General features: G+C 38.9%; 1 pseudogene; it reads right to left on the bottom strand.

Moving 5' to 3' along the window:
- Window positions 1-9,768: 9,768 nt before the first annotated feature.
- On the bottom strand, window positions 9,769-22,120 carry LOC143663373 (NACHT, LRR and PYD domains-containing protein 2 pseudogene; annotated as a pseudogene).
- Between the last annotated feature and the right edge of the window lie 2,014 nt (window positions 22,121-24,134).

Raw genomic sequence — 24,134 nt, forward strand, 5'->3', positions numbered from 1 at the left:
TTTGGCTTCTGAACATGTGTTCCAAGATGAAAGGGCAATGGGCAGACAGAGATAGGGCTTCCTGGCTCTACACCCTAAAGATCTGGGGAAAAAACATGGTGAAAAATCTGGTAACACAAAACACATTTGCATATGAACTGAACAACAGCAAGCAGTTAAACTGGTTAGGTTTCTAAACGCTCATTTACTAACTAGTCTTATTAGATATTCATCATGATAAATCAAAACCAAAACCACCTATTGCAGAGAGTCCTCTCCCTTTTCTTAAGAACGAATTAAACATTGGGCAATTCAGAATTCTCACTTCTGTGACAGAAACAATACTGTGTGCTTAGCATAAACTAGGGTTCTTCATAAATAAAGATATCATGATGCTGATAAGCCAAAAGGAAGTGACGGAGCAAAGTGGGCTGACAGTTTATAATTTAGCATTGTAATCCATATCCATTAATGAGTTAGTTGGTTAGTCTCTAAATACCTCCTGGTTAATATATCCCAAAATACCCTCAATCTACTGAAAATATTCATGTGGGAAGACCCTTGTTGATAAATGTCTTGAGTGAAAAATAGCAGATCTGTGGGGACTGCGGCAGGCTCAGTGTGGGATTAGCACCTAAATCACCCTGGCAGGTTTTTCTAGGCTGTTTTGGCTTGCTAAAGCTAACAGAATGCAATATACCAGAAGCAGAACAGCTTTTAAAAAGGGAATTTATTAAGTTGCAAGTTTATAGTTCTAAAGCTTTAAAAAGGGAATTTATTAAGTTGCAAGTTTATACTTCTAAGGCCAGAAAAAATACCCAAACTAAAGCATCCAGGGAAATATACCTTGGTTCTAGAAAGGCCGATGGGTATAGAGTAGCTCTGTCAGCTGGGAAGGCATGTGGCTGGCCTCTGCTGGGGTCTTCGTCTTGGGTTTCAAACAGCTTCCCCAGGGGGCATTTTCTTTCTGCATCTCTAAACATCTAGCACTTGTGTGCATCTGCTCTCTCTGTTGGCACACCAAGCATCTGCATGTACGGTTTCTCAAAGAACGTTTTCTCATCTAAAGGACTATAGAAAACTAATCAAGACCCACCTTGAATGGATGGAGCCACATCTCTGTCTTATCAAAAGGTCATACCCACAATTGGGCGTGCCACATCTCCATGGAAACAATCCAATCAAAATTTCTCACCTTAAACCATAGGTCTGGCCCCACAAGATTGGAGCAGGGTTAAAACGTAGTTCTTCTGGGGTACATCATAGTTTCAAACTGCACATAGGCTCTACCTTCAAGCTGCTTTGGGGAGAAGGTCTTGGGGAGACTCAAGGAGATAGAGCATTGTTGATGGAACTTTTTTCATTAGATTGAGTTTTTTTTAAGACTTCTGTGATTAGATTGAGATTTTTCCTGTTTAGAAAAGTAATACAGTAGTATCTTCATTGTAAACAAATTAGAAAGTACATGGTAGAAAAATTATGCTACGTCTTCTTTATGGTATATATGAAAATACAGATAAAACAAAGCAAATTTCACAATCCTATTACAGCAATAAATATTCTCAACCTCCTCATATGCAACTATAACATTGGATCTTTTTTTTTTTTTAATGTAAATGTGGTTGAGCTGCATGCGTCTCAAGATTTGATTCTAAAATCTGCTTGTAAGGGGAAGAAGACACTTGCAAATTACTCCTAAACTGTCCTGAAATCATTCATAAACTACACAAGGTTTTTGTGTCCATAATCCTGTGAGTCCGTCTTAAGCATACTAAGGTTTGAAAATTGCTCAGTTAAACAAAAAGAAGAAATAAAAATAACATCTTAAAATGATGTGGCAAAGGTGAGTGGAAAATTCTAAAGCAGACAGCTAGCTATCAGTATTTACTCTGTTAGTTTTACTATTAAGCAACTATAGTTTTGAAACATATTAATAGATTTGTTTATTTTGCAGATTAAACAAGACAATAGAGTTACATCTTACTAGGTATTAAATTCTAAAGTCAGTACTTTTAATATGTATATGATGCAATGTCTTGCTCTTTCTTTCTCTTCCTCCTTCCCTCTCTCCCTCTCTTTCTCTCTCTCTCTCTTTCTAAGTGTGTATATGAATAAAACTATGCCTAGCCATAAATATAAATATTTAAACAACAAGAATATCCACCTATCATACGTGCTGCTTTGGAGCCCACTTTTTCCACTTAACAAGATAAATTTTAAATATTTGAATATTCTAAAACACATTTTCATTTTGTGATTATTGGTCAAAGTTTCCTTTAGTATAATTACATTGTTTGGGAGAGATGTAACTTAACTATTTGAACTCTACAAATAATTTGTACGTAAATTATTGGTGTGCACCTTCTTTGGAAGCCCTCTTAGTTTGCCAGGCTGCTATGACAAATACCGCAAAATGGGTTGGCTTAAGTGACAGGAATTTATTGTCTAACAGCTTTAGAGACTAGAAGTCCAAAATCTAGGCACCAGCAAGGCCATTCTCTCTCCTGGATCATCATGCTCTGGCGACAGCAGTCTTTCACCACATGGCAATGATTTTGGTTTTCTGTCTTTCTTTGACTATATCTGAGTTCCTTCTTCTTATAAAGGATTCCAGTAATATAGATTAAGGTCTACCCTTACACGGTTGTACAACATCAGAATAGGGTCTTAGAAGATCCTATGCACAAATGAGTTCACACCTTAATTGATAACGCATCTTCAATGGATCCTATTTACAAATTAATTCACAAACAAGATAGATTCAAATTAAGAACATGTCTTTGTTAGGGTACAGAATTTAATCTAGCACAGAGTCCAAAGGAACTACATTTTGCTGTGGCAGAGTCTCAGGAACTGAGGCTGAAGGGCCTCTGTGTTTGAGAGCTGAATTTTCAGGAGCAAAAGAGGGGGCATAAAAAGCTCAACATTAGGATGACTAATTCTATTGTTGATTTCCTGCCACTGTCCAATATACTCAGTTTCCTTGTCATTTATTAAATTATGCTATATCTTCATGAAAGTGGCTTTGCTACCTTTTAAAATATGGGACCACTGCTAGACAGCAATAAGATAAATGAAGATGGACTAGAAGGAGCAAAGCTGAAGGCACAGAAACTGGAGAAGAGGTTACATAAATTTCAGGAATGACATGGAAAACATTGGCAAGGATGTTACGGAAGAAGGGACTGTGTGAAAGAGGCAAATGTGAAGACCATCAAGAGGAAGAATTAGTAAGAATTGGTGACTGTGGTGGTTTGAAGTCATATGTACCCCCAGTAAAACATGTTCTTAAATCTAATCCATTCCTGTGGCTGTAAACCCATTATAAGTGGGATTTTTTGATGAGGTTAATTCAGTTAAAGTGTGACCCATGTCATTCAGGATGGGACTTAACACTATTACTGGAGTCCTTCATAAGACAATGAAATCCAGAAAGAGAAAGTCATGGAAGCAGGAAGATGAAAGCAACAAAACTGGAAGAGAAGGGAGGGACCAGCAGATGCTGCCATGAGCCGTGCCATATGGTAAAGAAGCCAAGGATCACTGCAGCTGGTCTTCTGTCTTCAGGAATAACGCATTGCCTTGATGATGCCTTGAATGGACATTTTCATGGCCTCGAAACTGTAAGCTTCTAAACTATTAAATTCCCATTGTTTAAGCTGAACCATGTCCGTGGTGTCTGCTTTAAGCAACCTAGGAAACTAAAACAGTGATTAACTAGAGGTTAATATAAAGCCAGACATCAGCTATGAGATCTAACTGTCATGCCTTTCCCATCTCTCAAAATCCACAGTTTGTAGAAGGCCAAAATCACCCTGAGACTGAATGTGACAAGCAGAACACAAACACTAACAGAATAAAGATGAATAAAGATGGTTAAGTGGAAATATAGAAAGTGCTTGAATCCTTGAGGTTGTCATCGAACAACTGAATCCATGCATCAATGGCAAACCTCAGAACTTAAGGGAGAAAAATTAAGTCCCATTTATTTAAGCCATACAAGTCTGGTATTCTGGTACTTGCAGACTAATATGTCCTTAATAGATATAGAAAACTTCATCCTGATAATTAGGGGTCCCAGGGAGGGTGGAAATCACACAACCCTCTGTCATCTTGCTTGTCCTTCACCCTATTTCTATCTTCCCTTCCCATTCTTACTTCTCCCCATCTCTTCCAAAAGTAAACTGAAATTGTCACCCTGTTTCATGCTGCACACCGGTAATCATGATTGCTTTTGTGTTTAAATGTAACTTAAACATCTCTTCTCCCATTCCAAGTATTTTCCAATTCTCTCCTCCTCCCCCCAATAGCTCTCTCTCTAAAAGGGGCTCTGGTGCCTGGCGAACAGATAAAATTATTTTCTACTTTCATACATAAAATATAAAGCACTTCTAAAAAGGATACCAATGCCGAAAACCCTGGAGACTGAGAAAAGGACAGCGCTGCCAATATGCATGAGATAATCCTCTACAATGATGAGAATCAATAAAGGTGTTAACTCCATCCACTGGATCGCACAGCACTACCCATTAAGTGCTGAATGATTTTGCTTGTTCTCTCCAGGCAAGGAAGATAATTTCTGGGGGATTATTCAACTAACCATGCTCTCAATATCAAGCAAATCCACTCTGAGGTGACATTGTAAATGCTGGGAAAAGGCCATCTGCCTCAATCAGATTCACCTAAAACCCTGCCCTAAGGTTGGCCAGCTGTAGAAAAGTTCACCAGATAGAAACAAGAGAGTCTACACCAGAATGAGTTCAGAGAAATTCTGCACTCAGCCCATAGAGGTCAGCTGACAAAAACATTCAAGCCTTGGCCTGGCAAGCTCAGGACATTTGGTGGCTTTTTTCAGAAATATTATTTTCTGTGTTCTCTATCTGTGTAAGAATAATTGAGAATGTACTTCTCTGCACAAATGCTTGCAAATGCCTTATTATATTTTTTCCTTTCTAAATTACATCTAAGTTACATTTAAACACAAAAGCCACTCCAACACGCTACTCTCACGTATGTGGTTCTTCATTGTAACCATTCCAGACTTATTTTTGAAAAAAATACATTTATTTTTCTAAAGCAGTGGTTGTTAACCAGAAGTGATTTTGCCCCCAGGGGACATGTGGCAATGGCTGGAGATTTTCTAACAATTGGGCTACTTGCATTTGTGAGTAGAGCTAGGGATGCTGCTAAACATCCCAGACTATGCAGGACGGTTGTCCACCTTCCCTACAACCAAAGAATTATAGCACCCAAAACGTCAGTAGGGCTGGTTGAGAAACCCTGGTCAAACTCAAGGGCCTATAAAACAATAACCAAGAAAGAAAGACAGACAGACAGAGAGAGCATGCACTTGAGTAAAATTTGAATCTGCTTAGATTTATGTTCACTTCTTGGATGCCAGAGCTGGTATCACAAACACCACAAACTGGTTTGGGTTTAACAACAGGAATTTATTAGTGCACAGTTTTGAGGATAGAAGAAATCTAAATTAAGATATCAGCAAAGCTTACTTTCTCTCCAAAGACTGCAATGTTCTGATGCTGGCCATTGGTAATCCTTGGAGTTCCCTGGCTTGTACCTCTGCCTGCTATCACATGTAGATGTTCTCTTTTTTCTGGCTTCTATTAGTTTTGGTCCACTAGATAAGGCCTCTAGTATTTCAAATAAGACCCACTTTGGTTCAGTTGGCCACACTTTAACTAAAATAACATCTTCAAAAGGTCTTATTTACAATGGGTTCATAGCCACAGAGACCTGGGTATGTGTTTGTGGGGCACATAATTCAACCTTTCACAGATTTATGCTGTATTTTTAAAATTTATTTGTCTTGCCATTTGTCATCAGTGCTGAGATGATTTCTGTTGCATCATAATATAAATATTTTTGTAATCCAGTGACAGTAACTGAATATTTAGAATAACAGCAATATTGCCTTGCTTCTTAAATTCTGCTTTTTAAATCTTGAAGCAAAACAATCTCATACAATTCTTTCTGAAGTTGGAATTATTTTATCCAGGTTTTTTGTTTTGTTTTGTGTTTTGCTTTGTCACAATCTGAGCAGTTTAGCTAGAAAAGATATTACAGATACAGTAATTTATGGACAATTGTTTGGTCCATAACAATTAGATTACCATGATTGTGCTGCTATAATAAAAAACTAACCTTTCAGGGCTTGCATAGTACCAATTCTTTGCTTGACAGAGAAATAAATTCAAGGAGTAAATAACAAATCTCCAGGGACTTCTGTGCCCACCACCTTCCTCCACTGATCCTATTTCAAATTCTACCAACCTCATTTCTTTTTTCCTTTCAGAAACTTCTCCAAATTGTCCCCAGTCCCTTTTCTTCCTTCAGAATGCCACTCACATTCATTTGATCACACACAGCTCTGTGGCACCTCTCACATATTGGTCCATATAGTTATAGAACATTTATTCTCTCTCTAGAGAAGTTCTTTTCTGAGCAGGAACCATGATTCACTTTTTGCTAAATCCCTGTGTGCCAAGTACAGAGCTGGAAAAAAAGACATTCAACAAGCAGTAAATTCATGAATAAAATATAGATCATGAGTGTATGTGTTTAAAACAATAGGGACATAACTATTTTATATCCTCAGACTCCCAATTTGGCCACAATAAACTAAAGGAAAAGCACCTTGTCTCTTTCAGAAAGTCCTTCCCACAATAAAAATCACATATGAGCTTGGCCAAATTTCACATGACTAAGTCTGACTGAAAAGAAATCTGACCCATGACCTTTTGTGATCTGTTCAATGTAGAAAAAGTAAATGGGCTTAATGATTAGTGATGGTTGTTAAAAATTGTCTTAAAGAAAATCTGTTTCTGTAAATACTAAGGCTGCAGATACCTAGGAATATTAGGTGATGCTTTCTAACCAAATTTCTGTTTTTAATATTATTTTTCTTCTGTCTTCAGAGCTAACAGAGCAACAAGCCAATCAGAAAATCCACAAAAAACACATTTTTCATTTATCTATATTCTACTTTCTTTTTTAGACATGTACTTGATCCTAGGATAAAAAAAGACTTGTCTCAAAATAAATTAATTAAAAAATGTCTTTAAAAATGTTTGAAGTTTTTGAGAGCAACCAGAACCAAGAGAGTCCACACAGCCAGAGACCTTTGGAGATGACGAAGGAAACTGTCCTTAGGGGGAGCTGCAGGAAACAAGAAGTCAGTAGAAAAAGCTAGCTGACATCACCACATGCCCTCCTAGCTGAGAGAGAAATCCCAAACTTCATCGGCCTTTCTTGAGTGAAGGTAACTTCTTATTGGTGACTTAATTTGGACATTTTCATGGCCTTAGAACTGTAAACTTGCAACTTATTAAATTCTCCCTTTTAAAAGCTGTTCCAGTTCTGGTATATTGCTTTCCATTAGCTTGCAGACTAAAACATCATGTAATCACCCAAAATGTACCATCAGTGGTTCACAATATCATCATACAGCTGTGAAAAAATTTTTGAAGTTTCTTAATAGAATTGTGTTTACTGTTCATATAGTGTGAGTTTTTATAACTTTCAAGAAAAGTCTTTCTTTTGTCAGTACCTGCATATCCTAGTTAATGTAGCCCTGAGGCAATGCTGATTTGAGGTCTGATATAGCTCTCTAAAATGTTTCTCAAACCAAAACGGAAATAAAAAATCACATGAAACCACACACTATTTGAGGAGAGACATGCAACATTCCCCACAGTCTATCCCTATTGCCACCACGAGAGCTGCTGCCCTGCCCTGAGATGAGATATTCTGAAATAAGTACTGTTTTTTTATTTTTGCTGTGCCCTCTCTTTTTGCTGTTAGAGGACAGCCTTGACCTTTATCATTGACAATACTTGAGCAATTGATAGTGGTGGACCTGTAGTAAAGAAACAAAGGAAGACTAGCAGCCTGCATATTAAAATGCAGATTTTAGGGCAGCTGAAAAGCTATCAGAAAAAATGATCAAGGAACTCTAGTATAAAGGGCAGCAGGTAATTAGGCATTGGTGGAAGTTCTCTGACTTGTTGAAGAGCCTCAGAAACAATGCCATAGCCTGGGAGGCTGACCACAAGTACATGAATCTTCGAGGGAGGAAACTATGGCCACGGTCATGGTGACATTGCCTCAGAGAGACTATCAATTGCCATGTTTAATGAAGGGTGACTTTCAAGGACTGAATGCAATGGGCCCTATAGCACTGATGGCCCCAAGTCAGTGAGAGCCCTTGCTTCCAGGAGGGTATTTCATCATCCCAAGGCAATTGTCTCCTCTATGTGGATGTTGTGCATTTTTCTTCAAATTTAAATGCAAGCATCTTCCTTTTCCACATTCATTTGTTCACCTAATACCTATTAAGGGTCCTTTGCAAAACACTGAGGACACAAAGGCAATAAAACAGAAGCTCACAGTCCCATAGGAAGGGGCAGCATACTGGATTCTCCCCTCAGGCTCTCTACCCTTCTCCACCAAGCCCTCTGGGGGACTGGCTTTATGGACAGCATCAGCAGAGTTTCGCGTTGAGCTCAGTCCTTGGGAGGCATGGGAGGAGATGACTGGTGGGAGGAGTAGGGGGGTTGGGTTTTATCGCCCTGGCTCCCTCCCTGCCCTGTTGGGTTTTGACAGTGGCTACTTTGCCCTACACCCACAGCTGCACTGGAGTAGCCTTCCCCCAGATCTACAAGGCAAGCCAGATTTCAGTAATTTTTCCTTCCCCTTGCTTCTCAGGCCCAAGGAGGACAGTGGCTTCTGGCTGCTGCTAGGCTGAGGCTGTTTCATCACTCCCTCTTGATTCTCACTGATCTGTAAATGGTCCCTTCATTAAATTCTCTTCCTGCTGATACAGGGAGCAAGCTGGACAGGAAGTAAATGCCATACAATGTGAAATGTGCAATGAGAACTCAAAGGACTCAGTTATTAGTCCTAATCAGGGTAGTCAGAGGAGGCTGTAGTTTATAGTGTCCCGTTCTTATGCACTCTTTCAATTGCACAATGAAGTTTCCCTAGAAGGATGGAATCAGCTATGTTATTTTCCAGCAATGTGGTGGAAAAATCTGATGACAACTTCAGGAAGAAAGGTCAAGTGTCTTGTGACTGAGTATATAATGAAGTTCCATTTATCTAAAAATAGTACTTTGCTCAACTTATATTGATGCTCTTAGATTTACAAGAGAAACTACTTACTTAAAATAGCATAGAGCAAGGAAAGATATTTTAAAGACCTAATCCACTTTCTTGTGGACTAAAGACACAAATGGCTAACATTTATTGAGTTATTACCAATTACTAATGCTAATCTTATATACTAAGAGAGTATAGTATAGTTATTGCATATAAACTTATGCATATAGATAATACATATAGCATTACATATACAAGTCCCTTACTATGTCACACCATAAGATAGGTACTATTCATGTACCTTTTTTCAGTGGAGGAAACTGAGGCTTAGAAAGATTTAACAACTTGCTCAAAGTCATTCAGTTGGTAAATGGCAGAACTGAAATTCTAAGTCTATTTTTCATTCTTAACTACCATACTCTCTAATAAAAACATTTTTGTGTGTGTGTTTATGTTCATTTTATTATCCTTGATACTCTTGTGAGAGAAACTGATAGGAAGTGTACAGAATTTTCTATAAACCGAAGAAGAAAAACAAACAATACTAAATTCTACCTTGACATCGAGTCTAACAATTGACGTTTAAGTCTCCGATCTCCATTCGTGAGTTGTCTTAGAGATCAGGTCTTCCCCTACAACTAGACACTCAACTAATAAAAGTCCTCAAGGTATTCAAGAGAAGAAATCACAACATGAGGGCCTGTTTGTTCCGGCATCTTTACATTCAATAGTCAGTCCTGGATTGCTTTCCTTTACTTCCTTTAACAGCATCTGGATTTCCACACTAGATTTGTCTATCTTCAACCTCAGTGTCTTGTAGAACACCATTTTTTTATTTTAAAGCTTCAGGGAGCATCACTACTCCACTCTGCCCCAAGACATTCTGGCCCAGGTCCAGAGTTTCCAGGCTCTGATTGCTGACAAGAACAGATGCAAGATCCTGGCAATAAAAAGGAGTGATGGAGCAGCCCCAGAGCCATAGGGATTTTACGTTGCAGTGTGGCTGCTCCAGGGCCTCACAGAGAAACTACAACCCAGGAACTATGGGATTGAAACCCAAGTCCAGGTATGTTAGGCTAGAATTTCCTTGGAAAAACATTGAGAGATGCTTGCAGCCTCATCTAGTTATGTTGCACTGTCGCAACACCAGGTTCATAGCTTGCAGTCCGGGTAACTCAAGCCTTCACACAGTGGTCTCACCCCACCATACCCAAGCTTATTCTTGGCGAAGCACAGGTGCATCAGCTTCTGGTTGACAATCAGAGCAGAAGAGAGGTCCTTGCAGCAGGCTTCCATGAGATGACAGTTTTCCAACAACAACCACTGCAGGGAACATTTTGGGTGGGTTTAAATCATACACAGCAACTTCACACCCTCATCCAAGAGCTCATTGGATGTGAGGCTCCAGGCATGTCAGGGGCTGGTTGATTTTGAGGGTCGAGGAGAGATCAGCCCATTGCTGAGTGGTGGCTGAACAAGATTCCAACCTCAGATACTGCAGGTTACACTTGGGGTGTTTCAGGATCTCACACAGCAGCAGCAGCATGTAGCTATGGATGCTCCCTTCCAGGGTCAGTGTGTCGGGTTTTCTTATAGATGAAAACCAGACACATGTCTCCATATGTGTCCGCGGGGAGACGTTTTAATCACCACTTTTGGGAGGTTACAGGTGCCACGGATGATTTGCTCACAAAGTATCCTCACTGAAGAGGCACTGAGAAAGCTTTGACATTTCCAGAAAACTCAGGTTCTCCTTTGAACCAAACACAGAGCAGAGGTCCATCCAGAGACAGAGTAAGTGACCATCATTCTGGGACCTCTTACACTGAGAAGTAATTCCGACACAGAATCATTCTCCAGAAATAGCCCCTTTTCTACTTGCAGTGAGATTTTCTGTAAATTTTGACAGTGCTTGAGGTAGAATGGAGAATACGCCATTTCAAATACATTTGTCAAGTGAAGAGATATTTCCTTAAAGTGGCCCACTACATCCTTCACAAACTCCTCCTCCTGAGATTCATAAAGACAGTAAAAGAGATCCTCCGAGCCCATCGTTGAAGAGAAGGGTTTATTTTCATTGGATTTTGTTTTGCATTTTAGCAATTCCTGTTTGAATTCCTGACATCTGGCAGTCAAAAGTTCTCTCCAACTCCTTGACTCTTTTCGTTCAAGAGACCAAATAAGAAATATCCCACTTGGGTCAGGCTTGGGTTCTTTGATCTTTAAGTTAAGGTAACATTAGCTGCTATAATAGATAAACCCTCAAATCTCAGTGACTTACCATAATAGAAGTTTATCTCTTAGTCATATCAAGTCCAATTGGCAGTAGTTTGTGTGGGAAGACTCTGTTTCATTTAGATAGTCCTTAAGTCCACTTAGACAGGACCCAGGCAGATGGAAGCCATGACATCTTCACCATAGACATCTAGGTTTGCCCTGAGTGTTGATGTCCAGTCAGTAGAAAGGGGAAGAAGAGAAAGAAGATAGATGTTTATGGTTCAGACCTGAAAATGCCAAGTATAAATTCCAGCTCTATTTTATCTGCCAACAATCCAATGCATTGAAAGTATAGCCTGGACAGGCCACGGTGGCTCAATGGCAGAGTTCTCGCTTGCCATGCCAGAGACCTGGGTTCCTTTCTTGGTGCCTGTCCATGTTAAAAGAAAAAAAAAAAAAAAAAGAAAGTATAACCTAGTGCTCTGGTTTGCTAGCGGCCAGAATGCAATATACCAGAATCAGAATGGCTTTTAAAAAGGGGAATTTAATAAATTGCCAGTTTACAGTTTTAAGGCCGAGAAAATGTCCAATTAAAACAAGTCTATAGAAATGTCCAATCAAATGCATCCAGGGAAAGATACCTTGGTTCAAGAAGGCCGATGATATTCAGGGTTTCTTTCTTATCTGGAAAGGCACATGGTGAACACAGTCACAGTTTCTCTCTCGGCTGGAAGGGCACATGGCAAGCAGGGCAACATCTGCTTTCTCTCCTGGCTTCCTGTTTCATGAAGCTCCCTGGGAGGCGTTTTCCTTCCTCCAAAGGTCACTGGCTTGTGGGCTCTCTACTCTCATGGCTATGTGGTTCTTCTCTGCTCTCTCTGAATCTCTTATTCTCCAAAATGTTTCCTCTTTTATAGGACTCCAATAAACCAATCAAGACCCACTCATATAGGTGGACACATGTCGTCACCTAATCTAGTTTAACAACCACTCTTGACTAAATCACATCATCCAGGGAGATGATCTGATTACAGTTTCAAACATACAGTATTGAATAGAGATTATTCTACCTTTATGAAATGGGATTTTGATTAAAACACGGCTTTTCTAGGGGGCATACATCTTTTCAAACCAGCATACCTAATGTTTAGAAGGAAAGAGAAAGGATTTGATGTGCAGCGAGGCAGTCTCAGCTTCAGATTATAACTTGCCACTTGGTTAGAAGTGTTCTCAGGTAACAGGGAGTGCTGCCTGAATCTGGCCTTAGAATACAGGTGAAGATCAAGTGAATTCCACAATGTTCCATTTTCACTGTGAATATTTTATCAGTCAGAATCTAGTCAGGTGAAGAGAGAATATTCTAGGTTTTTCAAACAATAAGAATTTAATACAAGGAATTTATAAGTACTAAAGAGTGAGAACACCCAGAAATTGCAGAAAACAGGAAGTTATTACCACCTCCAGGACTGGGAGGTCAGTAGGTTGAGGTAGTGTTATAAGAGTCCCAAAGCTGGGGCTTTCTGGAGAGACATGCCCAAGAGAAGAGAGGGGCTGACAGGCAGGTTATAGAGCCACAGAGGAGGTGCCACTGCCATCCAAGACTCCATCAGAGACATAGAGAAAGATAGAAAGAAAAAGAAAGGAAGGGAGGAAAGGAAGGAGGGAGAGAAGAAAAGTATAATTCATTGGCAATAATTACATTCATGATTTTGTGCTACCATCACCACCATCATTACAAATGTTTTCATCAACCCAGAGAGAAACTCTCTATCTATTAAGCAATCTACTCCCTCTTCCACCATCCACACCAGTCCCCTGATAAACTGTAATCCTACTTTCTGTCTCTATGTACTTGCTTATTCTAGGTATCTCATATAAGTGAATTAATACAATATTTGTCCTTTTATGTCTAGTTTATTTCACTTGACATGATGTCTTCAAGGTTCATCCAGGTGTTTGAATGTATCTGAACTTCATTCCTTTTTGTGGCTGAAAAGTAGTCCATTGTCTGTATAGAACACATTTTGTTTACCCTTCTTCTATTGATGGACATGGGTTACTTTCACTTTTTGGCTATCGTGAATAATGCTTCTAGGAACTTTGGTGTACAAATGTCTGTTCAAGTACCTGTTTTCAGTTCTTTGGGTATACATTTAGAAGTAGAATTACCACATCATCTGATAATTCTGTATAATGCTCTGAGGAACTGCCAAATTGGTTTCGTAAGCAGCCACACCGTTTTATACTCCCACAAGTAACATATGAGGGTTTTCCTTTCTCCACATCCTCATTAGTGCTTATTATACTCCTTTTTAAAAATAATAGCTATTTTAGTGGCTGTGAAGTCCCATCTCATTGATTTATATTTCTTTTATGGTAATGATATTGAGCGTCTATTCATGTGTTTGTTGGCCATTAGTATAGCTTCTTTGGAGAAATGTCTATTCAAGTCTTCCATCTGTTTTTTTTTCCAATTGCATTGTCTTTTTGTTGTTGAATTGTTCATTGACTCTTCTCCCTAATCCTGACTTTGAACCAGCGCTGAAAAATAAAAATCACACTCTTTTAGATTGGAGTGAATTCACAAATCTAGGATCTGAAACCTCAGCTGTGATCCTTCCAGGAATACCTGTCTCCTTATTCCATGACTCAAGATAGCTACTTCAGTTCTTAGACATTCTCCTCAAGGTTCTTTGTCCCATCACATGCCCACCTCATCCCCAAGTACTTCCATATCTAAGCCCTCTGCTTCACAGAGGAAACAGAACCCATGAGACACAAATTCAACAGAATAAAAAAACATTGCATGGATGATGATAGCTGCAGTAAGTATATAAAAACTAACAGGTGCCCTTCTTTGTCCCCCTTAATATTATTTTTGTAAAACAATTCCAAGTATTTACACAGACCATGTCATCTCTGACTAGAGAATACGTCGATGCAAGTGTGCATGTATGTATACCTACAGACATATACATATATGTGTTCATCTCCAATATTTTGTCTTTTTGCTGCAATAAATGCTCTTCTTTCATTTATTTATTTATTTATTTTGTATTATAAATGGCACAGCTATATCTGTGCTTCTATAATGGATGTTGTTTTGTTTACGTACATTTCCTTAGGGTATATTTCCAAAATAGAATCACTGGGTTAAAGGTTATGAACAATTTTTAGAGCCTGTGACATTGAAAACGTATTCTCCAGAAAGATGTAACCCCATGGTTGTGGGAAAGCATATTTTGTTTTCCCATGATGACCCTGTAACCCTGACTATATTGGATATCATTATGAATTCTTGCTACCTTATTTTATCTTGATTAGTGAGACTCTTTCCAAGAGACAATTTACTGCTCCTTACTCTGGATCATCTTTAATCAACTGCTAAATGAATTCTAGCTGTTGATTTTACATTTGGGTGCCTGCTATATTTGAATAGTAAAGCTTTACCAGAGATATTTGTCACATTTGTTTCCTTTATCCCATTCGTTTCTTTCAATCGTTATCTTAACACATTGTATGTACACAAATTTAAGTTTAGTTTCACATATTGGATCATATACATAGCCTATACTTCTAGCTTCAGAGATTTCACTGTCTTCCACAATTAAAACAAATTTGGCATTCCAGTTTTTCAATGATATTTTTTAATAGATTGAGTTTATATGTTTAACACTTTGACCCATCTGAAATTTATATCAATAGATAATGTGAAATATGAATTGAAGTTAATTTTTCTCTGTACTGTTATCTGCTTGTTTATCAAAATCTATTAAATAGTGAATTATCTGTCCCCCATGCCTCAGCATTTTTTTAAACACTTCTGACGAAGATTTTTCAATCCAGTATCTATCATCGTACAGTAAGAGGAGTTGACTCATTAAGGAAGGCTTTATAGATTATTTAAACCTGAACACTTCCCCCTGAGAAGTAGGGATTTGGGCTTCAAGAAACCAAGTGGTAGAAAAGAAACATGGGAAGTTAGGGCTAAAAGTAATTTTTAAATTATTTTGCTCAACTCTTCTTATTACAAGCAAGGTAACTGAAGTACCAATGAATTCAATACCGTACAAGACACTCTGTTGGGGAATGTGGGAAAATATAGAGAATTATGGCCTACAACCACAGATGAAGCAGACAGATTTCCAATGAAAAAAATGCACATAAGCACACAAAAAAATACCTGCTAACTGTAATGGCAGTTACTATGAATTGAAGATCTGTGTTGCAGCCACTATGGTCACTCTCTCAAGCCCCATGACAACTCTATAGGGTATAAAGCATTACTGTTATTTCCTTTTTATATCCTTGGGAACTGACTCAAGATCTCCTGCCACCAAGTGGCAGAGAATCCAGTTCCCAGCTCAGTCTCTGACCTGAAAGCTTTTCCCACTAAACAACACTGCCTCCCAGCTGCCAATCACAGAAACGAGGCAGGCCAAGTGTCCACTGAAGAATTTTTTTCATTAAGACAAAAATCAACCTTCTACTTAAGTTTGTTTAGAATTGGGTTAAGGAGTTGTCTCAGCCACTAAAACTGTGTGTGATTTGGGACAAATCAAGGGACTGTTTTAGAACTCAATTTCTTCACCTATGAAATTTACAGAGCAACTGATAAGATACTATCTAAAACCTCTTCCAGTTCTAAAATTGTACGGTTTTAGTTTCCACTGTTCACTTTTCTTTCTTCCTTAAATAGTAAAAATATTTTTTAAAAGAAGGGGGACCCATTTTTGCCTCAATTAAAAATAGTTTTCTGTAAAACAATTTTAGGGCCAACAAACCCCTTCAAAGAAACAAAGCTTAAAATATCCATGAAGGAAAAACTTTTTTCTACTTTGTAAAATTAACTGAAATATTTTGAAACTATTTTAAACTAGCATAAAACATAAAAAAAAATAAGGAATTCTTTTGAAAATTCATTTTTAATATAATGTTCCTATGAGACAATATATGAGAATAAGAATTACTTGTGATTTAAAGGTTACCATAATAGTAACTGTAAACAAGTACCTTTTTAGCGACTTAACAAAAGAACAACCTTTATTTAACTAAGCTGTAATATAATGCCTGGGTCCAAAAGATTTATTAATTCCAATCTACCAATACTTAAGCTTCAACTATGATTTTAGCAGTTATTTTGAAAAATACTAATTTCCATTTAAATAGTTTTCATAGAATGTAGTATAATATACAAATTTTTAAATAGAGGCGTATGTGAAATATTCAGTCTAAGTAAAGTAGCTGCCGTAAGATGTTATATCTGAGTAGATTTTTCCCTTTGAATAAAAATAGGTTTCTGAAATAGTTGTGAGAATATGCAAGTTATTACTAATAACCAAGAAATTCAGCCTTTCTCCTCCCAGAAGTCCCATAATAAGCATTTCTGCATTTTCATACTATAAATCTTCAAAGAAAGGAAACTCAATATTTCATATACTGATGAGAAAGAAAAATTAGTACACAAAGGAAGTGGGGTTTTTCAAAACTAACTAAACCAAGTCATATTATTAAACAATACAATAATAGGAAAAATCCTTCCCTGGAGATTAACAAAAATAAAATACTTCAGACTATTTAAGAATAGGCATAGAAAACCTCATAGAGTGCCTTTTTCCTTAGTTTCTAGTTTTCATAAAAGTCCACATTTTAAATTCAAAATCTTCAACAAAACTGGACATATTGTCAGAGGCAATGAAGTATTGCCTCTGACAATACCCTTTACTGTGAAACCAAACACTGTATGCCAATCACCTATTGTGTAAATACCTATGTGAAATAAAAATACTATACTAAAATAAATAAATAAAAATTTTAAAAAATACTATACCAACTTCCAATTTCTGGTAGCAGGGCCTCTTTTAAAGGGTTAAATAAAGTTTCTAGTAAAATAGACTATATTTATAGTTTAAAGCATGAGAAGGGACAGAACTCCTCCATGCCCGCATTAAATTTAGAAAACAGAAAAATTCCATTCACTTGGGAACTCCTGTATGCTTCTCCCAAGGCAGCTCCGTCTCCTCGCCCCTCAGGTAACCACTTCCTTCAATTTTGTGTTTATAATTTCCTTCCCTTTCTTTATAGTTGCATCAGTTTCATCTTGCCCTTTTTTCACCTTGATATCATTATGTCATATTGTATGAATTCTTCTGTGATTGCTTTCTTCTTGACTCAATATTAACTGTTTGAGATCCTTCCCTATCGATGCGCGTAGACCATGCGCTTTCCGGACTGTGTAGCGTTCCATCATATAAATAGATCACAAATGACTGCTTATTGTCCACGCTTCCGTAGACTTTCTGTTTTGTTGCTCTTACAATTTATGCTGCTGAGAACCTTCTTGTACACTTCTCACCATCCTCATGTGTTCTTCCAGGTTAGGGGTCAGCAAACTACAGCCCTTGGGTCAAATCCAGCGGGCTGCCTGTTTTTGATGGCTGCCAGCTAAGAATGCTTTTACATTGTTAAATGATCGAAGAAAAAAATTAAGAGAAGGAGAATACTTGGTTACCTGTGAAATGATATGAAATTCAAATTTCAATATCCACAAATAAAATTGCAATGGGACATAACCATCCCCACGTATAGCCCGTGGCTGTTTCCACACTGCAACAGCAGAGAAGAGTAGTGGAGGCACAGACCTTCTTGCCCACAGAGGCTAAACTATAGACTATCTGGTCTTCTACAAAAAAAAAATTGCTGACGCCTGCTTTAGGTTTTATACCTAAGAGAGAAGTGCTGAGCACAGACTATGTGCATTTTCAGTTGTCCTGGGTAATGAATACCAAATTGTTTTCGGAGGCGGCGCTGCCAATATACACTTCCACCCCCAGCATATGAATATTCTCAATGTTCTCACGGTGGGAACTGAAAAATAAATCAGTTCTAGAAATAGAGAAGCCACTTTTCTGTGTGTCTATCAGTTGTGGCAGGGTTACTTTAAACAACCCTGCCACAACTGTGATAGGCTAATAATAATAATAACTGTAAAGGTACCTTGGCTTAGATATTCTTCCTTTATTTAAACCCGTCATCAGAGTTCTAGAATGATGATATTTTCTAGATCACACATTCCCATAGTACCTTGGTCACGACCATGCCCTGTGGGGTTCCTGTCCTCTATCTAGAAGGATTTCATCTGGCTGAGACCATCTGTGTGTGTCCTACCCAATCAGGATGATACAAAATGAGTTGGGTATAATCTGTGCAACTGCCACGTTTTTGTGCATTAACCAACCCTGCAATCCTCTGCTTATGAGATCTGGAATAAGTTCTGAAATTCTGGTGCCAGGCAGTCATCGCTGTGATGACTGATATGTCCTCATGCAGCAAGTGGGTCAAAATAGCTGAGTAACTACTATGTCCCAGGTACAATAGTTGGCTCTGGAAAGGAAGAAAACAAACTTCCATTAGGGAAAAATTACCAAAAGACCCAAGTATTATAAAAGGAAAACCCATATATATCCTTAATACAAAGCAATTAAACCAGAATTAGGAAAAAGAAAATGCTGGATTTGGTTAAGTGTGAAGGGTTTTAACCTGCTCTGATTCTTAGATGAGTCTAAAGGAAGTTAGTATTCAGCAGCAGTTAAGCGTATGGCAGCGACTTACCTGTGTACCTGCCATCTGAAAGAGATCCTTTTTAAAATGAATTTCCTATTTTAGAATAGTTTTAGATTTATAGAAAAGTTGTGAAGACAATATGGAGAGTTCCCACATACCCCACACTTCCCTATTATTACCATCTTATATTAGTATGTACGTTTGTTACAATTAATGAACCACTATTGATATGTTATTATTAATAGAGTTAATACTTTTGTAAATTTCCTTAATTTTATTTTTTACTTAATGTCCCTTTTTCTGTTCCAGGATACCACATTACATTTGACCATTATGTTTCAGGCTCCTTTTGACTGTGACGGTTTTCAGATTTTCCTCATTTTTGACCACTTGGACAGTTTTGAGGAGTACAGGTTTTTGGTGGAATCTCCATCAGTTGGGATTTGTTTCCTGTTTTTCTCATGATTAGTCTGGTGTTAGGGGTTTGAGGGAGAAAGACCACCTGAGGCAGGGTAGAATAGGGCATTGAGGCTGTGGTTCCTGGTTTCCTACCCAGCTCCGAAGGAGTTAATGTACAACTGAGAACTCCTAGAAAAGAATTTCCCTTGAAGTCCCCAAACCCCCAAAAACCATAAAGCATGTAAAGCCATTGGCTGAAAACAGACTCTTAGTTAGTAACAGAAGACAGGGGGAAGTCATAAAGATTGTTAATCTGTGTACCCAAAACAAACTTTTAGTACAAGACACGAGGCCACAAGCACTGATAGTTACCTCCTCCTGAAACAAAGAAGACACCAGGCATTCAAAGGTCAAAATGGAAAAGCACTGCTAACAAAACCTCCCTATAAACAAGCTAAATCCATGCCACTTGGTTCATGCCTCTGCCTTGAGCACATTCTCATCACATCATATTAAGGGCACATACTCTCAATATGACTTATCACTGTTGATGTTGACCTTGATTAGCTGTTTGCCAGTCTTCTCCACTGCAAAGTTACTTTTACCCCCTTTCCATATTGTATTCTTTGGAAGGAAGTCACCAGGCACAGCCCACATTTAAGAGTGGGGAGTTAGGTTTCAACTCTTTGAGGGCAGAGTATCTATATAAATTGTTTGGAATTCTGCACAGATCTGCCCATTCATCCCATCTATCTATTTATTCAAACATTTATTTATATCAATATGGATTCATGGGTATTTATTGTATACTTTGGGTTCAAATCTACCACTTTTTTTTTTATTGCTCAAATTGATCCAGTTATATACAGTAAAAGCTCTTTCAGTTGGTTTCTGAGTCTCTTTGATATCTTCCCATCATCATGGTGTGGTTTTTCTGTTTTTGTTTTTGGACCACTTCTTTACTTCTGGCATGACAAGATAATCCAGGCTTATCTCGTATGTTTCCTGCTCTGTCCTAGAATCAACCATTTTTCTGAGAAGCAGAGATTATTTTTTAACTCCTTCTTAAAATTATTTTCAGTAAATTTCATATGATCATATTCTTTATTTTTTAATTTGTCTTACAGCTTAAAAACAAGTAATAGATTTCCATTATAAAAATATTTTCAAAAACGTTCCAAATGGACATATATAATGACAAAAAGAAAGTAACTTAAATTCTGTTTCTTCTCTGTATAGTCATTGCCGCCATCGTTTGTTTTGAATCTGCTATATAAATACCAGACATTTTATTATCACAGCTGTTTCTTAGGACAGACACCTGTTAAGTGTCCATGCCCTCACTCACCCCCACCTCCTTCTCTAGGGAAATCAAGAACACAGGCTAAATGGACATCCTCTGTCCTTCTGCTAAGCCCACCTCCTTTTCTATTGTGTGCCATTCCACAATTTGTGTGAGATGTTGAGTCTAATAAAAAGGCCCAGCCATACCTTGAACCCAGAAACCAGGAACAAGAAGCCCCAGATGCTTCTCAGAAAAGGAATTCTCAGTCACGGTATCCCCTCCTCCCAGATGGATATAAAACCACACTCAAAAAGTAATAGATTGGTGTCTCTTCTCTGGGAGAAGTTGGGTATGTGGAGCTGCCATCTCTTGACCCTAGTCCAGAGGTGAGCTCAGCCACTCCAGGAAAACCATCCATGCTGGTTTGAAACTATTATGGACCTCAGAAAAGCCGTGTTTTAATCCTGACCCAATCTTGTAGGATCATACCCATTGTTTGGGGTGCAAACCTTTGACTAGATTGTTTTCATGGAGATTGACTCACTCAACTCTGGGTGTGACCTTTTGATCATATTACTCCATGGTGATGTAATTTGCTCAATTGTGGTTGTGGCCTCTTGATTAGATGAAGATGTGACTGCTCACTCAACGTGGGTCTTGATTAATTTACTGGAGTCCTTTAAAAGGGGAGACATTTTGGAGAAACCTCAGATACAGAGGCATGGAGAACAGATGCATCAGTGCCAACACAAAACCCAGATGTTTGGAGGTACTGAAAGAAAATGCCCCCAGGGAAGCTATTTGAAACCAGAAGGCAAAGACTCCAGTAGATGCCAGTCATGTGTCCTCCCAGTTAACAGAGGTGCTCTAGGCCCATCAGCCTTTCTTGAATTAAAGTATCTTCCCCAAGATGCCTTAGTTTGGACATTTTTATGGCCTTAGAACAATAATTCTGTAACTGAATAAATTCCTTTTTAAAAAGTTGTTCCTACTTCCGTGAAGATGGCTGACTAGGGTAGCTCGAGATTAGCCCTGCTCCATGGAAAGTTAGAGAAGGGACAGAAAATTGACTGAGGCAACAGTTTGGGAGCACAGCTGACCTGGGAGAGCCTTCTGCATCACATGTGGCAGCCCTGGTTGCAGAGGCCAAGAAATTGAGAGGCAGAAAGCAGAGGCCTGGCATCAAGGCATGGAGGTGTGGAGCTGCGGAGCCATTGAGACTGCATGGACAGGAACCTGGGACTAGGAAGTAAGCCAGGCCACATTCCTTGGGTGTGCTCCCCTTACCAGTGCAGCCCCTTGATCGGCGGCTCACCCCACACCCCATGCACCTAAACCCCATCACCCACTCACATTCCCTGTGCTCCAGGCACCCCCACCTCACTAGCCCCCAGTGCACGTAACTGCCTCACACCCCCATCCCAAGTGCAGCCCAACCCACATCTCCTACATGCCTCCTGAGCACTACCTCCCTCTCCCTGTTCCCTGCAGGCTGTTGCCAGTGAATAAAGGCTGAGGGCACTAACCTCCATACCTAGGCTGCCCCCGCCCTCCACCCATACTGCCGGGCAGCCTAACCCCACCCTCCCTGAGCTCAGTGCATCCATTTATGGCACTCTCAGGCCCACAAATACACATAGGCTCCCAATTACCTCACTCAGCTCTGGGAACCGCACTTTATAGCAGTACTAGAACCATTCATGTGCACAGTTAGTAGCCTCAATTCCCAGCTCTGAGAAAGTGCCGACCTGTGCAGCTGGGTCACATCTACCCCCGGTCCATGAAGGCATAACACCAATCTGCTGCCACAGCTCTACACATGCACGCAAAGGACTCCATGCCTTAGATGAGCGCACACCAGGGTTATGCCCCCCAGACCGGTGTACCTACACAGCTACATCCTCTCTGGCAGTTGGGCACCCACATTCACAAGCATCAGCGTAACATCCCCATCCTGTGCCTATACCTGCCCTGAAACAAATCACCGTACTGAGTGCCCCACCCTGTACCCTGCTGTCTGCTATACAACCATCCCATAAACACAAGGCCTTAGAGTGCTGAAAGAAATCAACTCCCAAAGTAAATCAATCAAGATATCTACATGCCATGAAGACAGCAGAAGCTCAATAAGCATATCACAGTGCAGACAGATGCAGCCCTGCTTAATGACCAAATTAAAACACCAGAGGAGACACAGATATTGGAACAGTTAATCACAAATGTTCATTAGATATCTTTGTCTACTTATTAAAATAAGTAGACAAAAGGAGACATAAAGGAGATCAAGAAGACAGTATAACAGCATAAAGAGGAATTTGAAAGAATAAATAGAAAAACAGTAGATTTCATGGAACTTAAAGATTCTGTTGACCAAATAAAAAACATACTAGAGGCACACAACACCAGATTTGAAGAGATAGAAGAAAGAATAAGTGATATAGAGGATGGAATAATTGACTTCGAAGACTCAAAACAGCAAATGGCAAAAAAGATGGAAAAAATTGAATGGGAAATGATACAAAAACGAAGTGCACAAGTATAAGAATCATTGATGTTCCAGGAGGAGAAGAGAGGAGTAAAGGGCTAGGAAGAATTGTTGAGGATATAATGGGGGAAAACTTCCCAGCCCTCATAAAGGACATAAATATACAGGCAAAGAAGCCCAAAGAACTCTGAACAGAATAAATTCAAATAGGCCTTCCCCAAGACACATACTAATCAGTCTGTCAAATGTTGAAGGAAAGCAGAAAATCCTGAAGAGAAAAACGATCTACATACAAGGGAAACCAAATAAGACTGAGTTCAGACTACTCAACTAGCACCCTGAAGGCAAGAAGGCAGTGGTATGATATATTCAAGATCCTGAATGAGAAAGACTTCTGGCCAAGAATTCTGTACCTAACCAAATTGCCCATCAAAACTGAGGGAGAGATTAAATTTTCATAGGCAAAGAAGTCCTGAAAGAATTTGTCAACAAGAGACTGACCCTACAAGAAAACTAAAAGGAGTTCTGCTGGCTGAAAAAAAAAAGACAGAAAAGGGAGGTCTGGAGGAGGGCATGGAATAGAAAAGTGCCACTAAGGGTAATTTAAAGAATACAGAGAGAAAGAGGGAAAAGAATATATAGATCTGACAAATAAAATAAAGAAGATAAATGGTGGAATGAAGAAATGCCTTTTCAGTAATAACTTTGAATGTTAACAGACTAAATTTACCAATTAAAAGATACAGATTGGCAGAATGGACTAAGAAATATAATCCAGCTATATGCTGCTTACAAGAGACTCATTTTAGACACAAGCTGTGCTGGTTTGAAAGGAAGCATGCCCCCTAGAAAAGCCATGTTTTAATCAAAATCCCATTTCATAAAGGTAGAATAATCCCTATTCAATACTGTATGTTTGAAACTATAATCAGATCATCTCCCTGAATGATGTGATTTAGTCAAGAGTGGTTGTTAAACTGGATTAGGTGATGACATGTCTCTACCCATTTGGGTGGGTCTTGATTGGTTTATTGGAGTCCTATGAAAGAGGGAACGTTTTGGAGAATAAGAGATTTGGAGAGTGCAGAG

The sequence above is a fragment of the Tamandua tetradactyla genome, chromosome 19, assembly GCF_023851605.1.
Source record: "Tamandua tetradactyla isolate mTamTet1 chromosome 19, mTamTet1.pri, whole genome shotgun sequence".
In the NCBI taxonomy this organism is placed as follows: Eukaryota; Metazoa; Chordata; class Mammalia; order Pilosa; family Myrmecophagidae; genus Tamandua; species Tamandua tetradactyla.